Below are 19,510 nucleotides of genomic sequence, written 5' to 3' on the forward strand. Positions count from 1 at the left end.
TCCTGGACACTCTTGCACACCTATAGAGGCACTCTTTATGTTGTCATCTGTGTGACTGTGGAGCTAGTCATTGTAAAGTCTGGGGATACTTTGGTGAAAGTCCTGTTTTCTTACTGAGTACTGTATCGGGATCTGATTATTATAAATATGATAGACTTAGAATGATATTTAAAGAGAGTCATAAATATACCTAAGTGATTACTTTGCTTAGAGTCATACTTTTGGCAACCTTTCATAATCCAAAATAATACCACTTAAAGTTACTAAGTACAGGAAACTCAAACCTGTCTAAAAATCAGTGAATGCCAGTTGTGTAACCTTTCATGTTCTGAATAAACACAAGATAAAGAAAATAGTTTTTTCCCCTCTTATTTCAAAACCCACACAGATCAGGGGTGTTAGTAACATTGTACTTAAAAATTTATGAGCTCTTGAAGGAAAAATAACCAGTAAGAAACATATTTTTTCTTTAAATGACAAAGTTATGGATTTCTGAGTTAATATAATAGGAAAGTTATACAAACATCAACCCTTTTAAGGAAAAAAAATGACAGAGAAAACATAGCATGTCTAATGAGATTTTGGAAAGGAAGAAATGACTGAAGTATGGCTGCATAGATACCCTTTCCTCTTCACGTCATCCTTGAGATGTTCTTATCAAAGTAATCTGAAGTTATCCAGATGATGCACTTAATCTTGCAAAAGGCTTTCATCTTGTCGGATGATCCTATTAGCAAACTGCTGGAAAGGAAAATCATCGAGTACATAATTTGTAGTTTGACCTGCTCACATTGGGTGTTGCTAAAGGAAATCAATCAGAAGTTGTTGTGTTAAAATAACTCTATCATCTCTACCTGGCATGTGTGACTAGCTGATGTTAGAATCTATCATTTAAAGAAAATGGTTGAAGCTCCAGTGTACAATTTATCAAGCTTCTCTCTAGTCCTTTTTCTCCAAAACAGAGAAAAATAATCATGTTTTCCTAAATATAAATCACTTAAAAGAAATCCAAGGGATTTGTCTCCTGCAAAACAAGTGACAAATGGTAGGAGTGTGATTTAAAGATAGCTTCCACAGCTGGTCACATGACACCTCAGCTCAGCCTGTCACCCGTTTCTGCCTGTGTTCACCAGTATCAACCTCAGCTCCTCAATGACCTATTCCTTGGGGCATTGCACCATTCTTTTCATCAGCAAGTTCTTTCCAACATCCTCAAATACTCCCATTGCCAACCCCAAACTAATATTCCTTTAAAAAGCTCAGCTGGACATTTCTTTAAAAAGAAAACAGAAAGGGAGAGAGGAAGATAGGGTGGGAAATTCCATTTAGGTTACTTTCTATTTTTTCAGCATTAAATATCTTGCCCAAGAGTAACATGTCCTCTCTTAGAAAGTGACTTCCAAGTACAGAACTACCTTTCATGCAGCTAATTATACCAGTCCATGATCTCAGAATAGCTATCATTACTCTTGTTTTCCTCACCATAGACATTATTTACATTCAATTAATGTTCAATAATTTTTTACTAGATTAAGTATTGTAGGAGAAGAAAAGTTTTGTTTTAGTTCTAATTGTAGAGCATTTGCAAAATATTGGGATGTAGATTGAAAGCCAAAGTCAATCTGTCAAGTTCTCAATTATTAAGCCCATTACCAAGAAATTAAAAGCTGCCTGTAGAAGGAAATGTGTTTACTTGTTTTATTAATTATGAAGAATTTGTTTTATATACCTTAGGAAATGTCTAAATATAATTCATTGTAACTGAAGGTTCTAATAATGATTAATATTTTACTGTGTATTTCAAAATCATGCTCTAAAAATATTCAGAGAAATCATCTTTCCTAATACTCTATTTCATATCTTACAAATGATTATGTTAGCCAGGCATTAACAAAAAATTAACATGATATAGGTTATTATGCTAAAGGAACACTAATAAAGCATATTTATAAGTGGAGATATGCAAATGGCAATAAACATATGAAGTTTGTCGAACTTTTTAATTGAAAATTAAGTTTAGATGACCAAAGTCTCAAAAGCTAATATGATAGCATACTATCTTGTGAGGCTCTAGTGACTTGGTACGCTCTTCTGGGAACATATCATTAAGGTTTCCAGACAACAATTTTTCAAAATGCATTGAATTTTAGAACATGGTTATCATTTGAGATACATATTAAGATATTAGGCAAAGTTGTAGGTAAATATTTAAAATAGCAAAAGAAAACTGTGTTGGGCCTAGATGTCTATCATTAGAAGTTTAAAATTTGTTTTACTGCTATAAAATTGTCATCAATTAAAAGAAATACCCAAACCTAGTGGCTGTGGCTCACATTGGAATCATAGCTACTTGAGTGTCTGAAAATTTGAAGATACAGGCTAAAGGCTAACCTATGCAGAGAAGTTTGGGAGACTTCTGCTCAAACAATATCTGGATATGGCATGCGTCTGTCATCCTAAACTATGCAGGAGGCTGAGACTAGTTTGATTGTGACTCTGGGGCAACCTGAGACTCCAGTTCAATAGGGTCTTAGGGCTATCATCCCACCAACTTTCAGCACAAGGCCTGAAGCAGGAAGTGTCTTAGACAGATGGATCATGGTCCAGGCACATTCATGGAAAGGAAGTGAAATCCTGTCTTTAAAATGACTAGCAAACAATAGCTGGCAAGGTGGCTTAACAGTAGACTGCTAGCCTAGCAAGCACTAAGTTCAGAACTCCAGTACAGCCAAAAGGAAACAGTCATGTAGTGCTATATTTATAATGGAACAATAACTGCTATTCATATCATAATTATTATGTTAATTAGCATAGTCTTCTAAATGTGCCAATTGTGACTACAGTTTATACTTCTGTATTATACCTAGGCACATATACATAGGTAATCAGTCCTGAAGGACAGATATCAAATTGTCAATAGTAGTTACAGATGTTGATAGATCAGAGAAGCTTTGCTTTTTTCCTTTGCAATTGTCTCTATGTCCTGAAATTACTTTAAACAGTCATCCTGTGGCTGTTTATTAAGAATACATGCTTAAAACTATCGATGTCTTCCTTTTCTTTTCATTATTCACCATTGTTTATTTTTTCTCCCTATTTAATGTTACATGATTGCATAATATTATGAAAATGTCTGCTTTATTTTGAAGAGATGTAGTTCATGTTTATGTGATTAGGCAGTGTTATTTTTCCCTACAGCTAAAGCGGTTGTATTGCAAATGAAGATTTAATAGTTACTTGAGGATAAACATCTTATTGTTCTTAAGTTGTATAAATCACTAAACATTGTCCAGGTGACAATAATTACACCTAGAAAATGAGTGTCTTAGCCACAGGGACTTACTGCCAATATGTGGCAGGATGTAGAGGTTATGAATGCAGTTTTTCAAAAGCCAACATGTCTCCATTCTGTGAATACACACCCACACAAAATCCATGAATAATCCCAGCCCAGGTTTAAAGAGAAAGCAATCTTCTTAGTCTTTTCTAGGATGTCCAGACATGCCTAAGGTAGGATGTGACATGCTTACCAACCCATATTTAAACAGACAGTTCAATGTTTAGAGAAAAGTAAACTGAATTCTCCAGGACCAATTGCCTTTAAAGAAGAAAAGATTCAGAGTCAATAGAATGACTGTCTTTTAATCTAAGAACTGGAAAAAAAAACAAAGAAGAGATTTGTCTTATCTGAAAAACTCCCAGATCGCAGACCAAAGACGAGTGGATCAGGTATGAGAGGATTTTGACTAAATGAATGCAGTCAGTGACTAAATAATGAGATATGCAGACACAGGTACAGGAAGGTGAGGAAGCTGTGTGAAGTGGAAGAGTAAGCTCTTGTCTTTCTTCCTTCTCTACCACCAATTCTTAGCACAGGTCCTGACAAACAGAAATTAGCTAAAATAAAGTTTGATTTTGGAAAGGGGGAGATAATATCTTCTATCTCCAATAGAGTTCCAGCTTGCAATATGACTCTTGTTTAAAAATATTGTATACTGTTGTTGTTTAAACCACTGAATGGAAATATGGTTAAATAATGTATAAACCTATGACCATCTAGCCCAGATGTGCTTAAGATTTTTCTTGGATTTTCAAAAAAAATCCAGTTTAAACGATAAGGCTTTCTTCTCACGAATCCCTATCCAAATGTTCTTCACATTAGTAAAGCCCAAAATTCTTGAGGAGCCGGTGTTGCTCTGGGTGGCAGAACTAATAGAATGACAATGTAGATTCCTTTCTACAAGCTGGAAATCATGCTCGACTGCTACATTTGGAAGGGCTAGAGAAAAGGACATTTATAACTAGAAAGCCATTTACCATGAATATGTAGCTGGCTCAGACTCTTGGTGAATGCATGTTAAGAAATGTAATCAAATGTAACTCAACCAAAACTCTAGGGTGGCATATTTCTATTGATTATTTTCTTTAGAGAGATTGCGGTCACAGTTGTGTTTTGCTGGACTCATGTACCAGTTTCCATAGTGTTCAAGTTTGATTAGTAGGCCACCCTTAAGGCTGGGTTAGTGTTTGACAGATGGGCTAAGAATTGGCATATAAGTATGCATTGTGCAGAAAAGCATGCAAGTGAAGAGTCAATCAAGAGAGAATAAACATACTTAGAAAGAGGCTACCTTATTGATATTCTGACTACAGATTTGGGCAACTTTCTATGCAAATTCTGCAGCTGCATGGATACTATTGACACTATAAACATGTAGAGTGGGGGAAACCAAAAAGTTCTCTGTAGCAAAATAGCTGTGTGCTCCATCAAGAAAAATACTAGAGTAGATGAGATACAAGGGGCTTTGGGGATTTTGTTTCTGGGTATTTGAAAGTTCATTCTGTTTGCCTGAAGTTCTGATGATCACAGCAGAAATGGCAAGTTTAATCCCTGAATATGGAGCATCATAGTTCCCAGAGCAAAACTTTGGGATGAATAAGAATTTAGATGAGAATCACAGTATTCTTTCCTATTCAAGATTTGCATGCCTGATACATACAACATCACATAAATGTGCCAGAGCCTGAGGAGAAACTCCCCTCTCTCCTTTTTCTTCTCCTCTCATCTTTCTTCATTTCTTTCCTTTCTACTCCTCCCACCTCTTTTCTCTCTTTCTATATCATATGAAGGGGGACCCAAACAAGTAAAGTTTTCAAGCAAGTTTTACCTGTCTTCAAGTTTTACCTAGCAACTTCAAGAGTTAGGGACTTTCCACTAGAAAGATCAGATATTTTACTTCATTTAAAGAGTGAGGATATGATGGGAATTTACTTTTCCTCAACACAAGTCAGAATATACTAAATAAATACTGTTCATAGGTATTTATAACCCAGGGCTACTCCTGTCTTCTAGGAAGTGTACGTCATGCCCCTTGCTGCAAAGCAGTGTTTTGATTTAACTAAAGGCCTTATGCCCCACGATATTAGTAGATGTGCAATGTGACATTAGCTACAGTGCCTTGAGATTCATCTCTTCCTTTACACACATGCGCACACACACACACACACACACACACACACACACACACACACACACACGTTGATTCCTAGAAACCTGCCGGATTAGAAACATTTTAGCTTGTGTTAGACTTATTATGGTTGTTGTTTGTTAGCTTGTTATTAGACTTAGATATCACACAGAGCTCTATATGTTTCCTTATCCAACTTTCCTCTGTTCCTTTCTAGTATATTTGCAAATTGTGCCATACTTCTCTCCTTCAAAGGGAGCATGCAATTGCCCACACTGCCCCCCCACCCATCTTGAAAATGGCTTGCCTTGCTTTGAGTGGATATACTGTGGCAGAGATCAGTCTACATTGAAAGAAACATCTCCTTAAATTAGGCCATACAAACACAGTAGCCCCCTGGCCACAGCTCTCTGTCTTACTTTTCTATGTCATTTGCCTAGAGAGAAAGCAGCACCTGTGTTGTGAGCCTACAAAGGAGCCTTGGACAGGTCAACAGGGCCAAGGGCCAAAGTTCACTGAGATGCATGGGTTTGTAAGTAGATGGCCCCAGCTGAGCCATGAGAGTGCCATGGGCCTGCTGGTTCAGTTGGGATAATAGCCTTGAGAGCCGGAAGCAGCACCACCCTTTATCTTTACCACTATAGAATTCTGTATTTCTAAATGTCTGTTGATGTAACTATTCAGGCTTAAGTGATTTGTCACTACCATAACTAATACATCTCATTTTCATAATGGTAACAAAAACTTTCTTTAGGCCTGCATTTCAGGCACCTCTCCTCTTTCCCCTACCAAGGATCCCTTCTTGTACTTTCATTTTCTGCTCCACTATGGCTGACCATCTCCTCCACAGACCACTGGCTGTTCTACTGATTTTCATTCTCAGAGAAGCCCAGGGATTTTAGTTTAAAAAAAAATCCAATTCTCCCCCACAAGTGGTTCCTATCTCAAGCCATTGCACATAATAGGTGTGCAGAAAATATCTGTGCATAGCATGAGCAAATATCAATTTCTTTTGAATTGTGCAAAGGAAAATCATTCACTTGAAAAATATTTTCTCAACAACTCAGTCTAAAGTTATAAGGGAAAATGCTTAAGTGTTTGAAGCTAATCCTTGTATAATCAAGACTCGATCCCACTAACTCTAACATTTCCTCAGTGCCTGAGCCTGACTGATATGGGCTCCATGTGCTACTTAGCTTCTGGAGCAGATACAGCCATACATTTCAATTCCACATTGAAAAACTGAAGGCAGTTAGGTCTCAACAAATACTCACTCTAAGAATCCATTCCAGGTTCAAAATGACTTGTTTTCTAATTGCATATCTGAGTATGTGTGTTGCCTGTGAAAGCTAGCTTAGTGGTTATTGCTAGATGATTTCTAAGACATTTATTTAGCAAATATGGTTATGCCAATCAGCCTCTGACTACTCTGGGGACATAATGTCAGTCAGCTAGTATGTTCATGTACAAATGGTGTGTGTGTGTGTGTGTGTGGTGTGTGTGTGTGTCTTGGTGTGTGCCAGTATGGGGCTTTGAACTCAGTACCTGAAGCACTCTGTCAACTATTTGGCTCAAGACTGATACTCTACATTTGAGCCACATTTTCAGTTCTGGCTTTTTGCTGATTGATGGAGATTAGTTTCATGGATTTGTCTTTCTGATAATTGCATCTCATCCTCCTGATTAGCTAGGATTATAAGAGTGAGCCACGGATCAAATGTTACTTTTAACTATCATGTGACACTACTGATTTATCAAGCAAACTGGGTTGCTTATAATCCTCATGGCCTCACAAGAGAAACAGACATTTGTTTTGTAAACTCACAGGCAAATATTTACAAATCAAGTGCGCATGATACTACAAGGTAATGTATTAGAGAGCTTTCTGTAATATGGAGAGCAGTAGATCCAGGAAGTCTCTTCTGAGCCAGTTAACTTTTGATAAAGATGAAAGGATAACATACTAACTAGGCAAAAATGTAAGGCAAAGGAAATTAAGTTGGTTGAACTATCTGCCAGTCACTGTCTAATCTCTTCAAGCATTAATGTGTGCGTCCCTCACCAGATTAGGAAAAAGGTAGCACTTAGGTGGTGTTCCAGATACCTAATGAAGGAATAATAACTATCTGCCTAACTACTGAACCTAATTCCTCTGTCAAAGCTTTGATTTAACCCTCAAGGGTACAGCCTTGAATGAAAGACTGTGGTTAGAACCTTTTTAAATGGAACAGCATGTCATTATATTGATTGCTCTCAGAAATTTCAAGTTAAAACACAAACTAGTTTAACTTTATTAACTTCTCAACATGCAGTCTCAAAAATAAATAAATAAAGTGTATGGTAAATAATACTGTGGCAAAATTATCTTAAATATTCATCATTTTTACAGCCCTTTCCATTTCTTTGTGCTTTTTCTCTTGTATATTAAATGTTGCTAACCTAATATGTATGTTTCAATTTATATACAGCACACAAAAATGGACACTTATACATATATTCACTTATGAACCTAAAATTGAAAAAAGAGAGAAGGGTACATTGTTCATTATTCATTGTTAAATAATGCATGATTTTGAAATAATATGATCATTAAATGCAAATGAGCATAACTCTGCTATAAATGTAAATTTTTCAAAACTTGAAATGTTCCTTAAGATTAACTCTTTAGATGAAGTACTAAATATTTAATTGTTCCGTTTTCACAAAAATAAAGACAATCACCTACTCAGTATAATTTATTTTGTAGGTAAAAGCAGCTATAATTGAACCATAGCTGTTTTCCAGATGCATTTTTAACGAACATAAATAATTCTGCATTAAACACTTGGCCTATGGGTTAGGTGCCTTTTGTTTACCCCTCCAGATCAAGTCTATCTTTCTATCCTACTTCTGCCTTAGCAGGTCAACAGTGGGGAAGCCGTTGTGGTAAATGGGCACTGCTGCCCTCTGGCCTCTAGCTGGGCCACTGGGGATGTGAATGGAAAGAATATGCTTTCTCTCCCACTTTCTCACTGTTAGCTCACTACATGTTGAAGGTTTTCTAAAGAAAGTTCGAATTTTCTTTTTTTTCTGTGTTTTATTATCGGGTTACAGCTACATTTGTCAGGTAGTGGGCGCATTACTTTTTGAACCTTGATACACTTTCTCATGTTTTTGTCCCCCTTTCCCTCCCCTCACCCCTCCCAGTCATCTTGTAGAAAGTTGGAATTCTTGTGTGGGCCATATTCCCTTCTCTTTGTATTCTTGTAGCTTCTCAGAAACAGCAAAGGTGGTGTGCGTTACATTATTTCTGTTACTTTCTCCCGAAAGGGTCTGCACCTTTAAATGGTCTCTTTACTGAACCCTTCTTAATTACTCGGTTTTCAGAATATTTTCACTTCAAACTTTGATTATGTAGTGATTTGTGCCAGGAATGGCCTCAGGGAACGGACTCTTCACAATGAGGCTCTGAACAAAGTATAGCTTATTAGGAAGGATGGAACCAGGTAGATAATGTGGGTGGGCAGGATACATTGTATGGACTCATTCACTCAGGCTTCAGAATTGGAGAGTGTGGCTTAAGAGCCTAGGAGGCGAATTATCAGAAATTAACTGATACTTTGTGGTGTGCTACAACCAATTTTTAGGATGATATGCCAAAATTTCCCTAGCATAATATATGGAATTCTGACGAACATGAAATAATGTGTAATCTGTTCAGTAATTTCCTAGCTAGCTAGTAATTTCCCCTAGCTCTAGAGGAAGGGGAGCACGTGTCCAAAATATGTACTCCTCTCAACAGGATGTTGAGAGGTGTGTTAGTGAAAAGAGTACTACCACAGCTGGTGGCTGAACTCCAATGGGACTTCTGAACAAGGCTCTGGGATGGTTGGAGCCGTATCTATGCTGGCGACCATGTGGGAGGCAGTGCTCTATCCCCACCATCCCACTGACTGTTCAAGCCTTCCTTGAGAACTAAGTGCCTTTGGAACATCATTCAAAAAAAAAAAAAGGAAACTAGAATAAGGTTCTTTTAAAAGAAATATCAACTAAAATCGCACTACTTACTTTAAGGAATGAACTCTGTATACCCAAATACAAACACAATGGGGCGTGTTGCTTTGCATCTGGCACAAGGTAAACACAGAAGCTGACACATAAGCCTGGTTCAAAGGAATGCACTCCTCACTGAGTCACTGGATTATGGTTGACAGTTTCCTAACTTCTGTGAAGCTGGATGTCTTCATCAACAAAATGAAGGGAATGGTATCTGCCTCCTGTCCCTGTAATGACAAACACAAAAGGGCCTGGTATGGGACAGCAATTCAATTCACAAGGCGAACTGAGCTTGCCTTGGTCATTTCTTACTGAAGATTCCTGCAGCCTCGCACCCCTTATTCTATTGTAGACTTGAGTGAGTGCTGGCGTCTACTCATTCCTTTGTGCCTGGCACAGACAGATATTATGAGGATGAAATGGAAGTGGTCACTCTATGATTTGTGTTCCTTTGTTTTTCTCTATGTTTAAATTCTATCTCAGCATGTGCTGCCTTTATAAAGGGCAAATTACCTTATCTCACTAAACTGTAGACTCTTCCTCTTCAAAACTAAGATATTTCTCTAAGAAATATCTTAGGCTAAGAACTATTACAGGTGTGAATCTCACACTTACTTAAAATAAGGCAGAGATCGTATGTTGGTAAAATCCAAGCTAAAGTGGGAAGCATAAAAAGGATTCCTATCTGAGGTAAGCCAGACTCAAAAGAACATAGGCTCAATAGTCTCCCTCATTTGTCATAATCAGTAGAAACCTTGGGCTCTCCTAGCAGAGATTTACAATAGAACAAAATCTAGAGACATTAGGCCAAATAGTGTGACACTAAATGTAAGGACCCCAGAATAAGGAAACAAAAGCCATATAATGAGTGACTGTTGTCCTTAAAGTACTATGTTATGGCTCATCTCTTTTGCCATCCCTTGGTTTTCTCATATTGTTACAATATTTCACCTTGTTATCTGATATATTTTATATGTGCTTAAGTGATTATTTGAAATTGGATAGGGAAGGGGGGAGATCACGATAAGTGGGGGGAGGGTGGGAGGGAAATGGGGACCATGTCATGAGAAAGGGTATCAATGCTTGTGAAGTTATGCATCTTCTGTCTGGTAAATATAATGTAACCCTCTATTCCGCAATAAACAATTATTAAAAAAATAAAAAATAAAAAAAGAATTCCCACCCTACTTTTCGACCAAAATTGAGACCCTATCTCAAAAATAACCAGAGCAAAAAGAACTGGAGGTGTGATTCAAGTGGTCGCATGTCTGCCTAGCAAGCTCATTACCTTAAGTTTCAACTCTAGGACAAGAAAAATAAATAAATAAACTATTGTAAACTGGCTACATTATAAATATCATAAACTCATTTCCTGTCGTTATAATGTCAAGGAATAGGAATGTCCAAGATCAAGTCAACAGCAGACTAAGTGCCTAGAAAGGACTCTTCCTCACTGATAGTCCTCATTATGATGAATGCTGTAAAACCCCTTAGGCTTTCTTGTTGGTTTCCCCACCACCCTAGGCTTTCTTTATAAGAGCAATGATTTCATTCTGAAATGCTCTCTGCCTGTGGGACTTAAACACTTCCCAAATGTCCCATTTTACAACCACATATCAGAAACTATAATCTTCAACATACAAATTTGGGGGGAAATATGAACATTGGAAGCTATAGCATCATTCTCTTCTCATAAGAGATTGTAAGAAATAAACCGGATAAAATTCAAACACTTAGAAAATAGGGAGTATTCTATAATTTCCTTTTGCCCCATTTGTATTTCAAAATATCGAACAGATTATAAGGACTGAAATAAATGTTGTTCCCGATATACCATGCTTGAAGTTCTAATTTTGAAAGCTCATACTCTATTCATTTCTTTTTTTTACAAATATATAAAAATCTTAAATATCTGCCCAGGGGATTGCAAAATATTTTTATGCCTTTTATGGTGAAAATGCTCTAAGAATTTGGAAGAGATCCCACTTCTGAAAGTTATTGCAATAAATCCAAAATGAAAAGAAAAAACATAGTTAACATTTAATGGTGAAATTTTGAATAGGAGAGATATATAGTTAATTTTATCCCTTTTATTTCTACAAATCATAAGAGACAGTTTAGATTGCTTACCCAAAAGAGGTTCCCTAATTATTTCTAATGGGATACATCAACTCAAGTGGCACCCAAAGATTATTCCTAACAAATGCACATATTGTTTGACTTTACTTGGAATAAACAAAGGGCTTAAAATTAGATTATTGCTTAGACACAGAGCCATTAAATTAAAATAAGGCCAGACATTTTGAATTAAGTCAGTTTAGATAGTCACCTTTCATTAAATCATGGATACAATATTTGGATTGTTTTTTTTCCAGCTTTATACAGCAACCATAAAACCCAGTAAAATTTTCACAAGAATTGTACAGTGCTTTTGTACAATGACACAAGATCAGTGCCTTCAACTGCATCTCTTTTAATACAAAGAGAAACTCCAGTAACCACTAAATCACAAAGAATAGTACAAAAATATTTCTAAAGTCATTGAAATCATTATTTCTCTGGTTTTCCCTTTTCCCTTCAAATAGAAAAAGGTATGTGTTGGGGAGATGGGGAAAGTGCAGTTTCTTTTCATTCCTCTTATTTTCTAATGGCTCAAACACTATATCACTATTTAAAATGTAACAAATTTAAACTTACTTTGGAAAAAAACTAGAAAGTTTTATTTATAGCCTTATTTATATTGAGCAGCTTTGCAAAAGCACATTTTTTGGATTAAAGGAAATGCTATGGTAGCATGTTATACTTGATGTTTCAAAAATTATAAATTAAGAAGGGGAAGGGCATGAATTAAAGCATGAGTGACTTCATAAAGAAAGTTTTATAGAATTTGTGAATTTAAATTTGTGTTACCCTACACGTAGAAAAAAAAAGATTTAAAAATATAAAGTATTCATTTGCCAAAATAAAAAGAAGAAATTTTCCTAATTATTGTGTTTCCATTGAACTGTTTGTAAATATATGTAATTCATAATTTTATCACTGCCATAGGTTTCAAATTCCAATATGATTTTGTGATTGAAGACTAGACATTGAATTTGTATGCGTGAGTATGTGTTTGCATGCTTTGTGTGTGTGTGTGTGTGTGTGTGTGTGTGTGTGTGTGTGTGTGTGTGTATGTATGTAGTGTGGAGAAAGACAGAAAGACAAAGAGAGAAAAGACACTGATAGAGAAACAGAAACAATGACTTCATTATAGGAGCAGCTTGAAGGGGCTTAGAGTTAACTGCGAAAAGCCCAAAGTGTCAGTTGAAGACTGTTTGGATCCTAAGGCAGTTGTGATGCTATTTATATTTCCTAAACATACAGTAAACACACAAAATTTCTCTTTTCAAAACAGTAGAAACATGCTAACAATAACGCATAAAATTTACAAATAATTTCATGTTTTTCAAATGTGAAGAATGCTTCATTCAAAAAATAATCATTCTGGTCCATCTGTTTCCAGTTCTCATGGCATGTCTTACAACAAAGCATGCTCTAATCAAGAAAAAATCTAGAAAAAAGGAATGTTGAAAAAATTCATCTGATGGTTTTGTACGTTGCCTGAGGCTGCTCTGAGTTTAGGGGCCGCCATCTTCAGATGTGAAAACTTGGAAGGAAGCCTACTATTGGTGTGCTGCTTTATCTGTTGGAGCATTTATTTGTTGTGCTTAAGAAATACAAAAGGCTACCCCATTTGCAGCAGAGACATCGGAAGAACTCTGGGCAATTTACTGAGACTAAAAAATTAGAATATTGATATGCCAAAGCAACCAAGACCTAAAGGACAAGATAGCAGGGAACAATCTGTACATAGAAGTCAGCTCAAAACTCACATGTCCCTTCTAGGCATCCGACTCCCAAGAGAGAAGAGGAGACGGAAAGAATCAAAAAACGCGTGGAGAAATAGTTAACAATTTTCATCCATGTCTAGAGGAGTTATTAACTCACAGACCATGAGACCTGCTCCCAAAATTTGACACCCAAATAAAACAAAACCATCATATATCTTTGTCAAGTTATCATAAGCCAGTGATGCCTCAAAAGCAGTCAAGGGCTAAAACCATGTCCACTGTGCTCCATGCAAAATGAACAAAAATGAGATGAGAGTTGAGTTCCCAGAAGCACTAGAAGCCAGGACCCTGGAGGACACTGAAAGAAAGTAAAGGCAAACTACAATTATATATGTATTGAAGATTTCTTTTGAAATTTAGGTGGCATGAATACATTTCTAGATGTACAAATTTATACATAGTTACAATATATTTCTAAATTATTTATTGTCCATTTTTCCTTCCTCTCTCCACTTCCTTTAGTTCCCCTAAACAGTTACTTAGGACCATGTTGTCATCCTCTTCAACTCTCTACAATTACATTCGAAATTATATATGAATGTATAGTTTATTTTATAGCTTTCATGTGTATATTAAATTGAATTTCTCATATGAACATGAAATAGGTTCTCTATATACATTTCATACATATATGAAAAATATAGAATAAATTTTATGCAAACCTTCACAGTAGAGAAAATTATCAACATAACTGTAATAGCAAAGCCTGAAAAGAATATAAAAAGAAAGAAAATAATCTTAAATATTTTCTTTATGAAAATACATGAAAAACCCCTAAATTAGATATTCGTAGCTCAAATTCAATAGAATATAAATAGTTAACACACCATGAACAAATTAAATATATTTCAAGGCGAGCTTTGTTTAATATTTGAGAGTCAATCAATGCAACTTACCACACTATTAGAATAATGATGAGAAATCATATAATTTTCTCATTAGAAGCAGAACAATCATTTCATAAATCCAACACCCAGTCATTAAAAAATCCATTAGTAAATCTAGAATAGAAGGAAAATTCTTTAATATGATTAAAAATTAATAGTATCTACAAACACCTACATCAAACATTAAGTCCCTGGTCAAATATTGGAGAAGAATTCCCAGAATGAGGATGTCTGCTGCTGGTACTTCTATTTAAAAGACACTGGCCAGACTTACCAAAGTCTATTAAAGTGACACAAAACATACTGGGAATATAAAAAGAAAAAAGAAAGACTTACAGCTTTGAGTGTGTATGTAGAAGGGAAAGACACGTGTGGAAACATCATTAAAACTTATAAAGAATTTTGCAAGATCATTGAACAAGAGGATAACATGCAAAAACTTTTGCTAGAAGCAATTAGAAAATGAAACAAAAGGGCAACATTTTACAATGACATAAAAAATATTAAATGTCTAATTGCAAATATATAAGGCATACATGTGTATGTCTGTATGAAAAGCTGTAAAACAGTATTGAACAAAATTAAACATTCTTGACAACCTGATTTTAAAATGTGTAAAGAATTTGCAGAAAGCAAAGAATAGCTATTACAATCTTGAAGAACAAAAATTGTAGGGTTTATAGTACGATGTTTCAAGACTTATGGGCTTACAATGATTTTAAAACACTGTGATTAATTATACTGGCAGAAACACTAGGTCACTGGAAGAGACTAGAAGTGAGCAGAAACATAGTTGTAGTTACACAGATACTCAGTTCATGGAAAATATGACAATGTAGTTCAAAGAGGAAAAAGTGATTTTTCAGTAACTAAGAGTAAATAGACTATTCCATAAGGAAAATAATTAATATGTACTGCTAACTCACATATAAGCAAAGGTGAATCCTAGAGAAATCATAGGTCTGAACATGAAGATAAACTAAGCTTGTAGAAACAATATTTTTAAAAATGTCAGGCACCAGTACCTCAATTCTATAATGCTAGTTACTTAGTAGTTGAGATCTGAGAATCCTACAGAATTTTATCTTCAGCTAACCAGCAATAAACCAGAAGTGGAACTACAGTTGTCTCAATTGGTAGAACATTAGTTGTAAGAGGAAAAGTCAAGCAAGTATATGAGAAGAGAGAGGTGGGGTGGGGAAGGAGAGAGAGATTGGGAAGAAAGAAAAAGAGAAAGAGAAAGGAGGAAGGGGAGGGGAGGGGAGGGGAAGGGAAGGGAAGGGAAGGGAAGGGAAGGGAAGGGAAGGGAAGGGAAGGGAAGGGAAGGGAAGGGAAGGGAAGGGAAGGGAGAAGGGAAGGAAAAGGAAGGGAAGGGAGAAGGGAAGGGAAGGGAAGGGAAGGGGGAAGGGAAGGGAGAAGGGAAGGGAAGGGAAGGGAAGGGAAGGGAAGGGAAGGGAAGGGGGAAGGGAAGGGAAGGGAAGGGGGAAGGGGGAAGGGAAGGGAAGGGAAGGGAAGGGAAGGGAGAAGGGAAGGGAAGGGAAGGGAGAAGGGAAGGGAAGGGAAGGGAAGGGAGAAGGGAAGGGAAGGGAAGGGAGAAGGGAAGGGAAGGGAAGGGAGAAGGGAAGGGAAGGGAGAAGGGAAGGGAAGGGAATGGGGAAGGGGGAAGGGAAGGGAAGGGAAAGGAAGGGAGAAGGGGGAAGGGAAGGGAAAGGAAGGGAATAGGGTTCTTCCCAAGAGGAAAGAATTTCTCACTATTTTTCTTTTTTTCATATATTTTTATTGTAATTAATAGAAGGGTTACATTATATTTGCCAGATAGATGGTGCATTAATTCCCATACATTGATACCCTTTCTCATGTCTTGGTGTCCCCATTTCCCTCCCCCACACCCCCACCCCTCATCTTGTTTTCCCCCCTTCCCTATCCAATTTCAAATAACCAAATACAAATATATCCAATATATCAGATAACAAACTAAGATACTGTAACAATATGAGATAATCAAGGGATAGCAAAAGAGATGAGAGATAACATAGTACATTAAGGACAACAAGCACTCATTATATGGCTTTTGTTTCTATATCCTAGAGGTCCTTTCATTTAGCGTCATACTGTATGGCCTTATGTATCTAGGTTTTGCTCTATTGCAAATCTCTGCTAGGAGAGCCCAAGGTTTCTACTGATTATGACAAATGAAGGAAACCATTGAGCCTATCTTCCTTTGAGTCTGGCTTACTTCACTTAATATGATTTTTTCTAAGTCTTTCCATTTCCTAACAAATGGGGCGATGTCATTCTTTCTGACAGCAGCATAGAATTCCATTGTGTACAAATACCACATCTTGTTGATCCAATCATCAACTGAGGAACATCTGGGTTGGTTCCATATCTTTGCTATGGTAAATAGTGCTGCAATGAACATCGTTGTGCTGGTGGATTTAAAAAATATGGAACACTTCACAAATTTGCGTGTCATCCTTGCGCAGGGGCCATGCTAATCTTCTCTGTATCGTTCCAATTTTAGTATATGTGCTACTAAAGCGAGCACTCTCACTGTTTTTTTTTTAATCAAACCTGTTTCTATCATTTTTAGTTGATGGTTCATTTTAATTTCAAATTTATTAATTTTTTATGAAGAACTTTTTTTTTTTTTGCCAGTCCTGGGAGTTGAACTCAGGGCCTGAGCGCTGTCCTTAGGCTTTCTCAAGGCTAAAGCCCTAACACTTGAGCCATAGCTCCATTTCCATCTTTTTTTCTATGTATGTAGTATCAAGGAATCCAACTCGAGTAGTCTTCATGCATGCCAGGCAAGCACTCTACCACTAGGCCATTCTCCCGGCCCCTATGAAGAATTTTTGAAACTTAGTGCATACATGGAAAATTCAATAAATAAAACTATATGTAAAATTAGGAACTACTCTAGGCTTTACAGTTAACATGGTTGATTCTGGTTTTTCTCTCAAACCATATATATCACTCAAACTGTATTTATTTTTTTAATTCAAACTGTATGTCTTATCTCTTGTATATTTGTTTTAGTTTTTTGCCAGTCCTGGGCTTGGGCTCAGGGCCTGAGCACTGACTTTGCACTGTCTCAAGATTAGAGCTCTACTACTTGAGCCATAGCACCACTTCCGGTTTCTTCTATGTACATGATATTGAGGAATCGAACCCAGATCTTCCTGCATGCTAGGCAAGCACTCTACCACTAGGCCAAACTCCCAGCCCTCTTCTATATTTCAAATAACATTAACCTAGAGTTGCTGAAATAAGAAATTCATATTGTAGAAATTAGCAGAATTCATTTTTATGCCTACTCTCTCCACAGATGATTAGTAAACATTTATTCAATAAGGCTTGGAATAAAATCCAAAGTTTCTAACATGTCAAAATGAGAATTTGTTTTTCCTAGGGTTATTTGGCATTCTTTTTCTTTTCTTATATTCAATCAGAATTTCACATGTAGATAGCCAAAATAATACAGGATATATTTCAAGATCCTATTGTAGGGAAAAGGTTGTAATTTTTTAAAAATAAAGAGCACAATGGGTAATACTTGACCAGACACAGCTTTTAATACTTCATTGTCCTAACCCACTAAAAAATCTTAAAGGAAAGGGGGATAAAAGGAAAAGAAAATGAAAAAGCCAATGAAAACAAAAGAGTCAGAAAATGGTAATTGTCCTACAAACTACAGAATCACTTCAAGACATCTAAGATTCTAACACGCATGTCTACATGGGGAAAGAAATCAGACTCAGAATGCAACATCTCTCCTATGTTAGAATTTTGATCTACTCTTTCATATATGTAGATTCATATAGCTCACAAATTCTTAATGTTTGAAACAAATACAGCATTTTTCTGTCTATTGGAACTTCAGTGGTTTTAAACTACTTTAGATTTTTATTGTGTGTGTGTGTGTGTGTGTGTGTGTGTGTGTGTGTGTGTGTGTGTGTGTGCTTTGTTGATCCTTGGGCTTGAACTCTGAGCCTGTGTGCTGTCCATGCATTCTTTTTTGCTGAAGATTTTTTTCTCTACTCCTTTGAGCCACAGCACCACTTCCAGTTTTCTGGCCATTAGTTGGAGCTAAGAGTCTCACAGACTTTCTTGCCAGAGCTGGCTTAAAACCACAATCCTCAGATCTTAGCCTCCTGTGTAGCTAGGATTCAGACATGAGCCACTGGTGCTCGGATTACTTTAGTTTTAATATAGACTTTAAATATTTAACTGCTTCTACAAGAAAATAAAGACTAGCAATTTATCTTTGAAGGGCATGCTTAATTAGAGGTAGTAATATAGAGTAATAATTAGAAAAAATTTAAAATAATCGATAATTTTGCTTTGCAATCTAAAGTTATTAGATATTCAGTATTACGTTTCATGGTTGTTGTGTTACCTAACATCATAGAACTATATAATGTATTTGAAAAGATAAAATTAAATACTTAGGAAATTAGTAATGATACTTAAGTTATAAAGAAAACAGAGTGCTTGCCTAGCATGCATAACAACCTAGGACTGATTGCTTGGTACCACAGAGAAAAAAGCCAGATTGATTCATCGGTGGTATTGTGGCTCAAGGCCAAGGACTGGCAAAAAACAAAAAAAACAAAAAAACAAAAAAAAAACCCCACACAAGTGGTCAGTAAATGGAGGGATCACTGTGGAATGTAAATAGCAAAAGGTAAAATTTGTTCACAGAGTTGGGGATGGAGGTAAATCTTTAAAACAATTTGCAGCCAGGCACTAGTGTCTCATACCAACACTGATATCTTCCGACTATTGTGCAAAGCCAGCCTCTGTGAGACTCTGATCTCCAATTAACCACCAAAAAGCCAAAAGTAGAGCTGTGGCTTAAGTAGTAGAGCACCAGCCTTGAGTGAGAAAGCCAAGGGACAGTGTCCAGGCTTTGAGTTAAGCCCAGTGCTAGAAAAAAATGAACCGAAAACATAGAATTTAAACAAGTTATCACCACATATTCTAAATTCAGACTGTGGAAATGGTGAGGATGTGGAGGCAGACAGAATGGTAACACCCTAACTCAACATACTAGGGAAGAAACTACCTCCAGCAAAACTACAGGTTGGGGGGCCAGAAGCATAGCCTAATGGTAGAGTGCTCACCTTGAAGTCCTAGGTTGGATTCCTTGCTACTACATACACAGAAAAAGCCAGAAATAGTGCTGTGGCTCAAGTGTCAGAGTGCCTGCCTTGAGCATAAAATG

At 36.6% G+C, this 19,510-nt stretch overlaps 1 protein-coding gene and 1 non-coding gene across 2 annotated transcripts in view; one reads left to right on the plus strand and one right to left on the minus strand.

The window, feature by feature from the left end:
• Cabcoco1 (ciliary associated calcium binding coiled-coil 1) overlaps nt 1-19,510 on the plus strand; it is a 93,660-nt gene that overhangs the window by 33,436 nt on the left and 40,714 nt on the right. The gene's annotated exons all lie outside the window — the stretch shown is intronic.
• Nucleotides 16,725-16,831, minus strand: LOC150054179 (U6 spliceosomal RNA). The gene has a single exon (XR_016537974.1). It is a non-coding gene; the product is annotated as a U6 spliceosomal RNA (small nuclear RNA).

This window comes from Megascapheus bottae, chromosome 15 (assembly GCF_031878675.1).
Source record: "Megascapheus bottae isolate mThoBot1 chromosome 15, mThoBot2.hap1, whole genome shotgun sequence".
NCBI lineage: Eukaryota > Metazoa > Chordata > Mammalia > Rodentia > Geomyidae > Megascapheus > Megascapheus bottae.